Source organism: Pistacia vera, unplaced genomic scaffold, assembly GCF_008641045.1.
Source record: "Pistacia vera cultivar Batoury unplaced genomic scaffold, PisVer_v2 Contig272, whole genome shotgun sequence".
NCBI classification, from domain to species: Eukaryota; Viridiplantae; Streptophyta; class Magnoliopsida; order Sapindales; family Anacardiaceae; genus Pistacia; species Pistacia vera.
Window position 1 is genome coordinate 243,547 of NW_022196082.1, and position 12,275 is coordinate 255,821.

The window sequence follows — 12,275 nt, forward strand, 5'->3', positions numbered from 1 at the left end:
TTACCATTTTGTAAGGAACCAAGTTGCAAATGGAATAATGAACTGAAGAAGGTACCCAGAAGAGAAACCCAGCAGATATGGGCACCAAAATTATCACTCCAGTCAGTTCAAGCACTGCATGAACTTGTTGCATATCAAGTAATCAAGAGTGATAAAGAGCTATGACAGAAGGGAAAGGCAAGCTGCACAAAAATAGTCTGTTTACAGTACTTCCAAGGTGGAGATGTGTAAATGTGGAAGTCTGAAAACAGCGTCGTTTAAGTAACTCAAATACGGCGTCGTTCAGGCGTATTAGTTTGGGCAAATGCAGACCACAGGATTCGTTTCAGATGGACGCAGGACAACCAAGAGTCAACCGTATATAAGCGCTTGATACAGTGATTCAAAACAGAGAAAACGAAAGAGACTAGGGTATTCTTTGAGTCGGCTATTCTCTCTGTGTTAGGGTTCAGATCAATTCCAGATTGTGAGTTCAGTCGAGTGATTAGGGGATTTAATCATTCAGGTGAGAGTGTTGTTCTCTCGGGTTTGGGATTTCTTAGAGTATCTTGTAAGGCTGAGTGCTGTTGTAAAACGGGGTAAATCTGGTGAGTGGAGTCTGTGTAATCTTGACGGTTCTGGAAATCAAAGTGCAGCGAGCTCATACCTTTTTGAGCTCAACGTGGATGTAGCTTATCCATAAAAGGATAAGTGAACCACGGTAAATTGTGGCGGGTTCTGTGTGTTTGATTCTGTGGTATTCTTGTGTTCTTGTTTGATTGTGTGTTTGATTAATCAGTTCTTGCTACTTCGGCTAACAGTTTTATAAATCCAAGTATTTATATTTACGTACATTGACTCATGATTCTTGATATGATATCGAGTAGAAGGACATATATAGTTGTATAATGTAAAATCTTCAAAATATGTATTTCAAATTAAATATAAATAATTTCAATGATGAAGTGACATTAACCACATTGATATGAGACGATTAAAGAATTGCGAGAGAGATGACATTTTCCACCAAGGTTTGGCCTAAAAACACTTTCCCACCCATTAAAACTGTTAGTAAAATCTGTTAATTGACATGGTTAATCAGTGTAAGGACAAAATATCCTTTACTATTTGAATCTAAATCCAACCATACCCAAACCAAATCCCATTAACTCAACCAAATTGCGGCCCACCACCATGATGCACCTATTAGCCACCATCATGCCACCACCGAATCCCAATCTCAACCCATCTCCATCGCACCCACACCACAACCCACCCCTAAACATCACCACATCAGCCACACAAACCAATCGCTTCCAACAACCTACACGCAGAAGAGACAAAGATCGTTGAGATCGTCGAATAGGGTAGGGTCTCCACCGCCTTCTCCTTCATCAGGCCACACTTGGTCGGAGTGATTCAAGTCGATCATACCTGATCTAGGTGGTATTGGTGGTGGGTGGAGGAGGAGAGAAAGAGAAGGAGAAGAAAGAAAAAAGTGAAGAAGAAGAAAATAGAATGGTATTTCATCTTTATATGTTATATTGGTCCATTAACGGATTACTAACGAATTTAACTATCAGTGGGAAGGCAAAGGCAATATATTTTGACACAAAGCTCAACGTTAGAGTAAACTCATAAGAAAAAACAATTTTCTATAGTTTAACCATCGTAAAAGTTCCAAGTTTACATTGCCAGTTATGCAAAACCTTCCAAAACAGTAATAAATAGTACATGTTAAATATTGCTCTTATTTTACGGAATTATTACTTCCAATATATATAGTAACTCTAAAATTAACAGATTCTCCTGTAAAAATAAATTAAAAAAAAAATGTATGAGTAAATAATGATAAATCTTAATAATTGTGAGGATGCTTTAGAGTTCGTTTGATCATCACGATTCACACCTATGTTATGTATCATTAATTAGATGAGTATAGTGATTAAACGAATACAAACATAATAAATGTAGTAATATAATGGCATGATTGAATATATAGATATATGTATACCGTAATTATATTCTATGTTGACCTATAGTAATTAACTTATATATATATATATCTATATATATATATATATATATATAACGTATCAGACTTAAACAAATGTATATATATTCTAATATACGATGTATAGTGAGTAAAAAATATCACACGTGTATGAAGAAGAATTTTTTCCATTTGAATTAACTCTCAGAGTCATGGACAAAGGTGCGCTTAACATGTGAGCCTTGCTTGGTTGACGAAGGGGATAAAAACAATTCTCCAGTCTTATAAATTTTTTAATAACGCTTTGGTCCCGTGTCAATAACGATCAAAAGTTCAAAACATTACTAAAACATATAGTCAGTAGTAAGGAATTGTAAATTATCCAATTTAACTAAAAACTTACAACTTAAATAATTCTGAAAAAAAAAATAGAGAAAAAATATGGTATATATGTCCAGGGTAAACCAGACATAAAATATAATTTCTTTCGAAGACGGAATCCTAAGACCTATGATAAACATCGATTCTTTATACTTTGTATGAAGAGTTCTATATAGATTATTCTTAAATTAATATAGATGATAAAAAAAAAAAAAATATACTTATATACAAGTTATCTATATAAACTATTCCCTACAAATTGATATAATAATACTGGTATTACTATCCTACAAAATCTAATGAGATTCAAAAGCGATCTTAATCTCACTCCATTTCTCCCACCTCTACCTTAAAAAAGTTTAACAATTTTACGATATAGTATACAAGAAGGGAGAGTTTTTTTTTTTTTTTTTTTTTTTTTCATTCTTTTTTCAGTTTGTGTTTCCAATCGTTCTTCAATTTGGTGTGAAACGTTTGCGTTAAAGAAAAAGAAAGAAGAAAAGGATGTAACTTGCCTCAAGATATATTATACTTAATGAGGGCTTCCTACAAAGTCTGTAATGAGATTCAAATGTTTGCAAGCAGTGGTGCAATTGATATCTGACTCCAATTTCTCCAAGTCCACCTTCAACAAAGTATGTCAAAAGTCGTGAGTTTTTCTGGCAAATAGAAGCTCACAGTTTTAATGGTTTATTGTTCAAATAAATTGGATGGGACAACAAAAGAATTATTCGCTGGGATGTTGTGATAGTCTAGTGATATTTGATCACGATGACTTATGATGCCATCACTCATCACCGGCGAGAGTTGCTTCCTTCCTTGCAAACATGCCGGCAAAGTCTTGGCCGCTATATATGGTTGTTCTATGATGCATCAAGCCAAAAATACAAGACAGTGGTGTTTCTTTCTTTGGTAAACATGATATCTTGACCATTCCTACATTTTTGTTGGGTTCGGAAAATGAAGAATCTTGGAGGCAGTCTACAATTCCATTGCTTCAGAGAGTAAGCACTGACTTTTACCAATTGTTGTGAAAGGAATATTATATTGGATGGCAGAAAACTATAGAGAGTGTTTGTCAACCAATGAATACTGCAACAGAAGAATTCAATGCAAGCATTAATATTCCGTATCCATGCCCGCCACGGTCGTTATGGAAGGCTGCAACAGCAAATCTTGGGTATATGCTCATACAGCATGATGTCTATCACTGTATTGGTACGACTTTGGCTACCGACAAGAAGAAAGGTATTGCCCGCTTTGATAAGCAGTAATGTTAGAACAAAAAATTTTCTCACAACACCAACATGGCAGCTAAATAAGGGATGAAGGTGAGTTACAGTGGAGAAGACAGTAAATAATAAATCTGGTCATTAAAAATATAATAAATGAAAGAAACAAGAAGCATTTTATTTGCCTCAAGATATTCAGTATGATATATTAAAGAGGCTTCCTACAAAATATCTAGTGAGATTTAAAAGAATATGCAAGAACTGTGCCATCTGATATGTGACTCAGTTTCTCACACTCCACCTTCAACATCTCTGTCAAAAGTCATGATGTTTTTTGGCTAAGGGAGAACCTGAATTTTCTGTATGGTAATTGTTGTTTATATAAATTGGATGAGACAGGTATTATGATAGCAGATAACTACAGATACTACGAGAGAGGGCTGAAATTATTGTTTAAGTAGGTTTCTATCTTTACAAAATCCTTCTCCTATGAGAAGTCTGTAAAAGGCACTCCACTCTATAAAGGCACTCCACTCTCAGTAAACTTGCATCTTTAATTTATTGCTATCAGCGTACGCACACTTCAGGAATGGAAGAAAGAAGAAACAATGGGTTTCACTTGCCCCAAGATATTTCTATGATATATAATGAGACTTCCTACAAAGACTGTGGTTAGATTCAAAAGCGTCTGCAAGCATGGTGCCATATGATATCTGACTCCAATTTCTGCCAGGTCCACCTTCAACAATGCATGTCAAAAGTCATGATTTTTCATGGAAGAAAGGAGCGACCCCCCCCCCCCCTCCCCCCCCCCCCACCCCCACCCCCCCCCCCCTCCCCCCCCCCCCCTTCAATGGTTGCTATAGTTCATATAGATTGGATGAGACAGGACTGATAGCAACGAAATTAGGCTCTTTGCCTTTCCTATGTCGCCCTTTGTTTTTTTCGGTGGCATGTTGTGATAGTTTAGTGCTAGTTGATCAGGACAAATCTTCTCCGATAACCTGCTTATCTGTTTACGATGCCATCACTCGTCACCGGCGCCAGTTGCTTCCTTGCCTGCAAAGTCTTGACCGCTATTTAGTGTTGGTCTATGATGCATCAACCCAAAAATATAAGGCCGTGGTGCTTTCGACTGGTCAAAGTCCCAATATTGTCCATTGCTACATATGTTCGTTGGATTCTGAAAATGAAGAATCTTGGAGGCAGTCGACACCTCCATTGCGGCAGAACGTAACACTATCCAAATTTTCATCAGTTGTTGTGAAAGGAATATTATATTGGACAGCAGAAAGACCTCATGAAAGACCACGACTACGTAACATTAATGAGGTGTTTGTAATACCACGACCATGTAACATTAATGAGGTGTTTGTACAACCATTAAACATTGCAACAGAAGAGTTCATGGAAAGCGTTATGGTTCCACGCCTGCCGCAACACAGATATTCGATACCAAATTATTACATGAAGTTATTGGAGATTAAAGAATCGCTTTGCTTTGCCTACCAAGCCTCTCCTACTGAGTTAGACATATGGATTTTGAAGGAAAGCATTTGGATTAAGTTTCATAAACTCTGTTTTGATTCTATCATAAATAGACCAACTGATCCAACAAGTTTGTTTGCTGGACACTTGTTTCTGCCATGGCTGGTTGTGGAGGGCTGCAACAGCAAAGTTGGGTACATGCTCATACAGCATAATGCGAATTCACTGTATTGGTACAACTTGGATACTAACGAGATGAAGCGTATTGCCGCCATTGATGAGTCAGGCGGCTATGTAAGTCAACTTTCAGTCATCGAGAACTAGAGGAGATTAGGGTAAAAATACATGAAAACTTTCTATATCTTTACAATTTTGTTAGAAATTAGTTTATGAGTTATTTTATAGAATGACTTTATACCAATTGCATATATTCTCAAGAAATTGATCAAACATGAAAGAAAAAACAACGCACAAAAATGAAAGGTAACACAAAAATGCACAAGTTTCAATTCTTCTTTGAACTCCAAAAATATACTACATAATGTATAGTATGTTGCATATATAAATTTAGTGTAACTGGACTGAATTAAAAACATCAAATTTTATAACACCATAAAGAAAAAGAGCAAAGAATAACTGTTTGTGAACACTTTTTGGTAATTGATGAAAAAAATGCAAGCAAGAAGAAAATAAAAAATTATGTTTTAGGCAAATTTCTATTTTAGGAATTTGTAATTGAGAATATTTGTTTTTCTTTAATTTGAATTGTATTAGGAAAGAAGAATTGGTTTAGGATTTTATTTAGAGTTAAAATAGGAGAATGAATTAAATTAGAGAAGTTCTATTAGGATTTGAAATATGAATCCTAGTAGAAAAAAAATAACCTATTCTATCCACATAAATAGGAGGGTAAGAACTAATTCAAGGTTATGAGAGAAGTTATAAGAGGAAAAAAATGTGAAAAACATAAGATGTTAGAAAGAGTATTAAATACCATACGAACAAGGTGTTCGCCTAAGTAGAAGGTTTAATGGTGTTGTACAGTCTAGCATTTGTGTTCTTAAAATGCTAGTTAGTAAATTTGCGAATAAAACATGAATTATATGCCCAGTCGTATAATTCGCGTATCATTCGTGAATTTTTGTATTTTATCAACACATCCATATTATTCGCGAACTGTACACCTCAGACATTTTATTCGTAAATTATTCCCGTATTTTTACAAACATATTTTTCACCAATTGTCGAATCATACCTAGGGCTGTATACAAGCCGAGCCGAACACTATAGGACTCGAAACTCGGCTTGAGAAAATTTAGGGAACTAGAGCTTGAGCTTGGGCTCGACGAGCTCTAGAAACCAGGCTCGAAGCTCGACTCGAGATGATTTGTTGAGCTCGAAGCTCGGCTCGTTTAATAGGCTTTTATACAAAGCAACCCACCAACAATCTTAAATAAATAAAAACCAAAGCCAATCCACTAGATTCTTCAAATCTTTAAAGATAATGTAAAAGCAACAAAAACCGAGCAAGCATAAGAACAAAATCATACAGCTTGATTTTTGGAGAAGAAAAAGCAGCTTAGAGAAGGGAGAGCGAGACAAGATTTGTCATGCCATAGATTTGAGGTAGAAGAGCTAGAGGAAAGAAGAAGGAAAGGAGAAGAAAAAGGAAAGAGAAAAGAAAGGAGAAGAAGTGCAGTTGTGATGAAAAATGTGTTAGGGTTTTTGGAATAAACAATTTATATGTAAAATAATAAATCACATATACACCCTTATACTTGAAAAACTTACACCTTATATTTAAAAAACTTACCCTCATACCCTTTCAAGCCGAGCACTAGATGGCTCAAGCTCAGCTCAAAAAGGCACTTGAGCAGCTCAAGCTTGAGCTTGGCTCGGCTACACCCCTAATCATACCCGTTAAATTCCTGTACCTTTTTTTTGCCGTACCCGTATTGATATTAATTTTAACCAGGTGGTCCATGAAAAGTGTTAAAATAAAGATTGATATTATCGTATTTTTCAAAACCTATTATTGATAATGTGTTGTATTAAACCCGTATATATTTGTACCGTATTTTTCTCGTATCTGAATTTTGTGGCCGAATTTTTACAAACGTATTTTTCACCATTTGTTATATCATACCCATAAAATTTCCGTACCCTTTTTTTTGTCAAACCGATATTTACTAACTAGGCTTAAGATTATAGTGAAACTATCTCATTCGTGGATATAGGTGATTTATGCCCAACTACTTAGAATATCGTGTGCCTTTGTGTGCTGTTATTGTTGTTCTTTATTTTATTTTTTACCCTTCCGATTTTTAACATAGTATCAAAGCATCGACATGAAATCAGAAATACAAAGAAAAAATCCTACAGGAGAAGCATTTGCTAACCTGCAGCAGGAAATCCATCATCAATGCTCCAGATTTTAACTGGCTGGTATTCTTTATCCCCTAATCATGGGATGTTTGGAGAGGAGTATTCAGTCATAAAAGGTGGAGCAATGCTTTTTGTAAAGCAACCATACTCACCATGGAACAAGACAGTGATCCACGTGTTAGATACAAAGTGCAGGTATTGGACTAGTTTAATGAATTTCAAAGGAATTTTCTTCTTCCTCATCTTTCACAACAAGAAAAGTGACAGTAGATTATCGTGGAGAAAGCCTATAAGCTCCAGGCTAATCCAAACCAATCAGACTATCCAATATATCAAATATCTCCCCTGTTCCAGGATGTGTTTTGTCAACAAAATAAAATTGATGAACTTTCTTGTCAACCTCAACCCACTTCCCTAGTTATCCATATGTTTTTGCCGACCATTTATTTTACTTCCAATAAGCAAAGAACCCCAGAAAACCCCCATCAGGCTCAATCTTGTTCAAACTTCCCTGCTCGACCAAGAAGATCCGTTAAGCACCTATAATGCTCAATCTGAGGCCAACTTCCATAATTCGTAGTCATCAATTCAAAATAAGCATTCAACAATCCGATAAATGTAACCCCATCTGGTCTCACATCATGACATCCGTATTGTATCATCTCCTCAAACACATTTCTCGCCTTCTCACTTTTGCCATGGAGAGCAAAACAATTGATCATTGAATTCCAGGAAGTCAAGCTTCTCTTCAAGCACCCATCAAAAATCCTTTTTGCTTCTTTTAAGCTCCCACGTTTACCATACATGTCCACCAAAGCGCTCCAAATAAACCAATCAGGACCCAGCCCATTTCTATAAACAAAAGCTTGAATCAATTTTTCAAGCTGCAGCATCCCTGTGTGACCACAAACCGAGAGAGTATAGACAACCATAAGCTGATTAGGCCTAATATTAAAACTCTTCTCCATCACCATCCTCCTAATGAACCCAATGGCCTCCAAGAAATTTCCGTTCAGCGTGCAACCTGCAATAACAGAATTTCAACAAGGTACATCTGGATCGGCCATCTCCTCAAAAAGAAAACAACATTCTTAATATCCCCAACTCTTGTATACCCAGAAATCATAGCAGTTCAAGACACAACATTTCTGCCAAACATTTTATCAAATAGTTTCCTAGCTACAAAAATATCACTACTCGACTTCGAATAAGAGTCAACAAAAGCAGTTTTCAATTGGGTATTTGTATATACAAAAAATCTACCGTCATGAAAATAGGGTCTGATCCCGTGAGGTTGAGGCCACTAACAATCCGTTGGACCTGCACACATGAAAGCACAAACGTGAAGCTTCCGGAAAACACCGGGGCAGTGTTTGCCATAGGCACTCCGACGCTCAAGTCAACGAGGCTGAAAGAGATTATTTGATAAAAATTAAGGAGATGAAGAACTACCAGAAGTCCTGTCGGAGATTAGGACTATGGTAGAGGCGTCGGGTTCTTGGGAGTAAGAACTTTAGGAGCAAAGAGATGGTTTTGAGTAGTATAGATTAACTATGGGAGATTGCATGCCTAATGAGAGGGCAAACCTCTGTTTTTATAGTGAACCCAAGTGGTTGAAATCCTAGTAGGACATTGAGTCCTCTTTTTTGGGATGATTTCTTGACCTTATCAGGAGATATGATTTTTTGACCTTGTCAGATTAAGTTTAATATTTTAAATAAGATTTGGAATCTTAGTAGGATACTAAGTCCTATTTTGGGAGATAATCCCTATCATAAAAGAGATATGATTTCTTGACCTTATCAGATCAAGTTTAATAGTTTGAGTAAGATTTAAAATCTTAGTAGAAGAGGAACTAGAATAGGATTCTGATTTCCTATTTTATAAACTGTTGCAGGCTAATGAGCTGAAACCCAATTTAGCTTAACTTATAGGATAACCCAACTCATAGAGTGGGTAGGTCGCAAGGTGATTTTAAGCGTAAGCCCAATCAGGATTAGGTTGAAGCCTTGGGCCGTGACATATTTATTTCGTTGTTGGGTCTCGTCAAGCCCAACACAATTTTTAGCTCTAATAGTATTCTTCAAAACCCGATTTAACTATGTGAGTATGAACCATTTTAGTCCCAAAAGACTCCCAAACCTGAGGACAAGATTTCAAAACATGCGGGTATATAAACTGGTTAGGCAGTGAGTGGCCTTTGCGAACCATGCCATGGTAAAAAGAAAAGGCTAATAAAGAGTGATCAAAGTGAGCGGAATAAGCAGTGTCATTGCTAAACATTTACTGCTTGATCAATTGGAAGTTCACTCCTTGATCACAGAAATCCTCCTTCAAATGTAAGACTTGCAGATGGATTGCCTGAAGGACATATTACTCAAAATTTGATATCATCACACCAACAAATTCNCCCGAGACAACCCCAAATCTTTTAGTTCCCAACGATGAGACAAATATTTTTGCACTTTCTGCAAAGTCTTAGGCCATTCTCTGGAAACATGTTTTAAGGCTAATCCAAATCTTGAGAAACCCACATGTACACACTGTAATCTAGTTGGACACACTATGGAGAGAAGTTACAAATTAAATGGCTATCCCCCTGGCCATAAGCTTGCCAATCAATCCAAGACCTGACCCATATGTTAACCAAAATAGTCTCTCCAACCAAGAATAGATCAGTGAGAAATCTCAAGCAGTTATAACTCAAGAGCAATATCAACATATCATTGCTTTACTCCAGTCTCAAGCTACACAACCAGCAGCAAATCAGGTTTAGTCCATTGATCCATTCTTAGTCTGCCTTTCACCTTCCACCTTCTCTGGTATAGCTTCTTGCTTTCTAGTCTCTAATACAACATCTTCACATCATATTCCTTGGATAATAGACACGGGTGCAATTGATCACATGATCTGTTGCACCTCCATTTATACTTCCTTGCCATCCATAGTTGATTTTAAAGTTAGATTTCCAAATGGTAATGATGTCAACAACAAAGCTACGAACAACGATTATTTTGCACCAAAAATGTGTACCGGCCTACATGTACCCCTGACTCACATTTTCGGTACAAAAATAATCGGTGTCCGTAGCTTTGGTGATGATGTCAATGTTACCCATAAGGGTATTGTTAAAATCAATTCTATCATTACTCTCAAAGATGTTTTATGCATCTCATCTTTTAATTTCAATCTCCTCTCAGCCAAAAAAATAATCCAAGACATTAATTGCTTTGTTTTCTTTGCTAATGAATGCTATGTGCAGGACCTTTTCTCTTGGCACACGATTGGGAAGGGTGAGGCTATCAATGGTCTTTACCATCTTCGGCTAACAGGAGTGCCTGCCACAGCCCTATCTTCCATTTTATTTGCTTTACCCTTCAATAAATTATCTATTTCTACCTCTGTTACTTCCCAGCAAATTTCCCATAGCTTATGGCATTGTAGAATGGGTCACTTGTCTGACTCACGCTTATCTTTGTTACAAAAGGATTTACCTCACTTAACTTCTATGGATTCTATTGTTCCATACTCTACATGTCATTTTTCAAAATATCACAGGTTACCTTTTCCTGTTAGTAACAACCGCGTTTCTAAACCTTTTGAACTCATCCATTGTGACATTTGGGGACCATGTTCCCAAATGGCATATGATGGATCAAAATATTTCTTAACAATCGTTGATGACTTCACCAGATCCACTTGGGTCTATTTAATGAAAAAAAAATCTCAAACCCGACCCTTATTGCAATCTTTTTGCTCACTAATTGAAACACAATTCCATACAAAACTTAAAGCTCTTCAATCTGATAATGGAAATGAATTTTCAATGACTGGTTTCTTCATGCAAAAGGGAATTATCCATCAAAAAACTTGTGTGGAAACCCCCCAACAAAATGGGATTGTGGAACGCAAGCAGCAACATATTTTAAATGTTGCACATCCTTAAAATTTCAATCCGGTGTTCCCTTATCTTTTTGGAATGATTGCATTTTAATCGCCACCTATCTTATTAATAGGACATCATCCCCAAATTTACAAAATCATAGCCCATACCAACTTCTTTTTCAAACCAAACCAACATATCACCACTTGAGAACCTTCGGGTGTCTTTGCTGTTAGGAAACAACCCGGTTGCGCAGCGGAAAACAAAATTTTATACAACCGTAGATCATTTCTTAAAGCCTAAAATCAAGGCACAAATTTTACAGTTTATGTATTACATCAAGAATCTGCCAGAAAAAAAAGTAATCTAAGTTTAGATTCATACCACGTTAGAGGCTCCACCAATATTGTCTTGAATGGGTTTGATACCAATCCAAGTTTAGGATCGAACCAAGAAGTCCACACGAAGACAACTACCAAGAACCAAGGAAGGATTGCTACTCCTTGGCCTTAAGAAACGAGAAGAAAAAGAATATTTGATTTTCAATCAAATGTGAAAGTGGCGTGGGAGAGTGTGTATAGGTTGCTGTGTTTTCTCCTTTAATTGAAAATGAACAATAAAAATCCTTACTTAGTTTCACACACACATTTTCTTTTATAGGCAAACTAAGTTGCCTATTCCACATGGAATGGGCTGGACTCCAACCAAACACCCTAGGTTGCCAAACACTCCCAATTAGAATATTTTAATTATTTACTCATTACTCAATTAAAATCAATAATATTTAATTAACATTTAACTATAATGATGATTTAATTAATATGTGCGAACACACATTAACCGTAATTTCACTTATTTAATTTTTCTAACAAAATAAATAAAGGCTATGACCTCAGCAAATTTAATTGCACTGTGAAATTACCAAATACCCTTT

The 12,275-nt window shown here is 36.3% G+C and overlaps 1 pseudogene; it reads right to left on the reverse strand.

Annotated features, from left to right (window-relative positions):
- Nucleotides 1–7,949: 7,949 nt before the first annotated feature.
- Nucleotides 7,950–9,741, reverse strand: LOC116133673 (annotated as a pseudogene).
- Nucleotides 9,742–12,275: the final 2,534 nt, after the last annotated feature.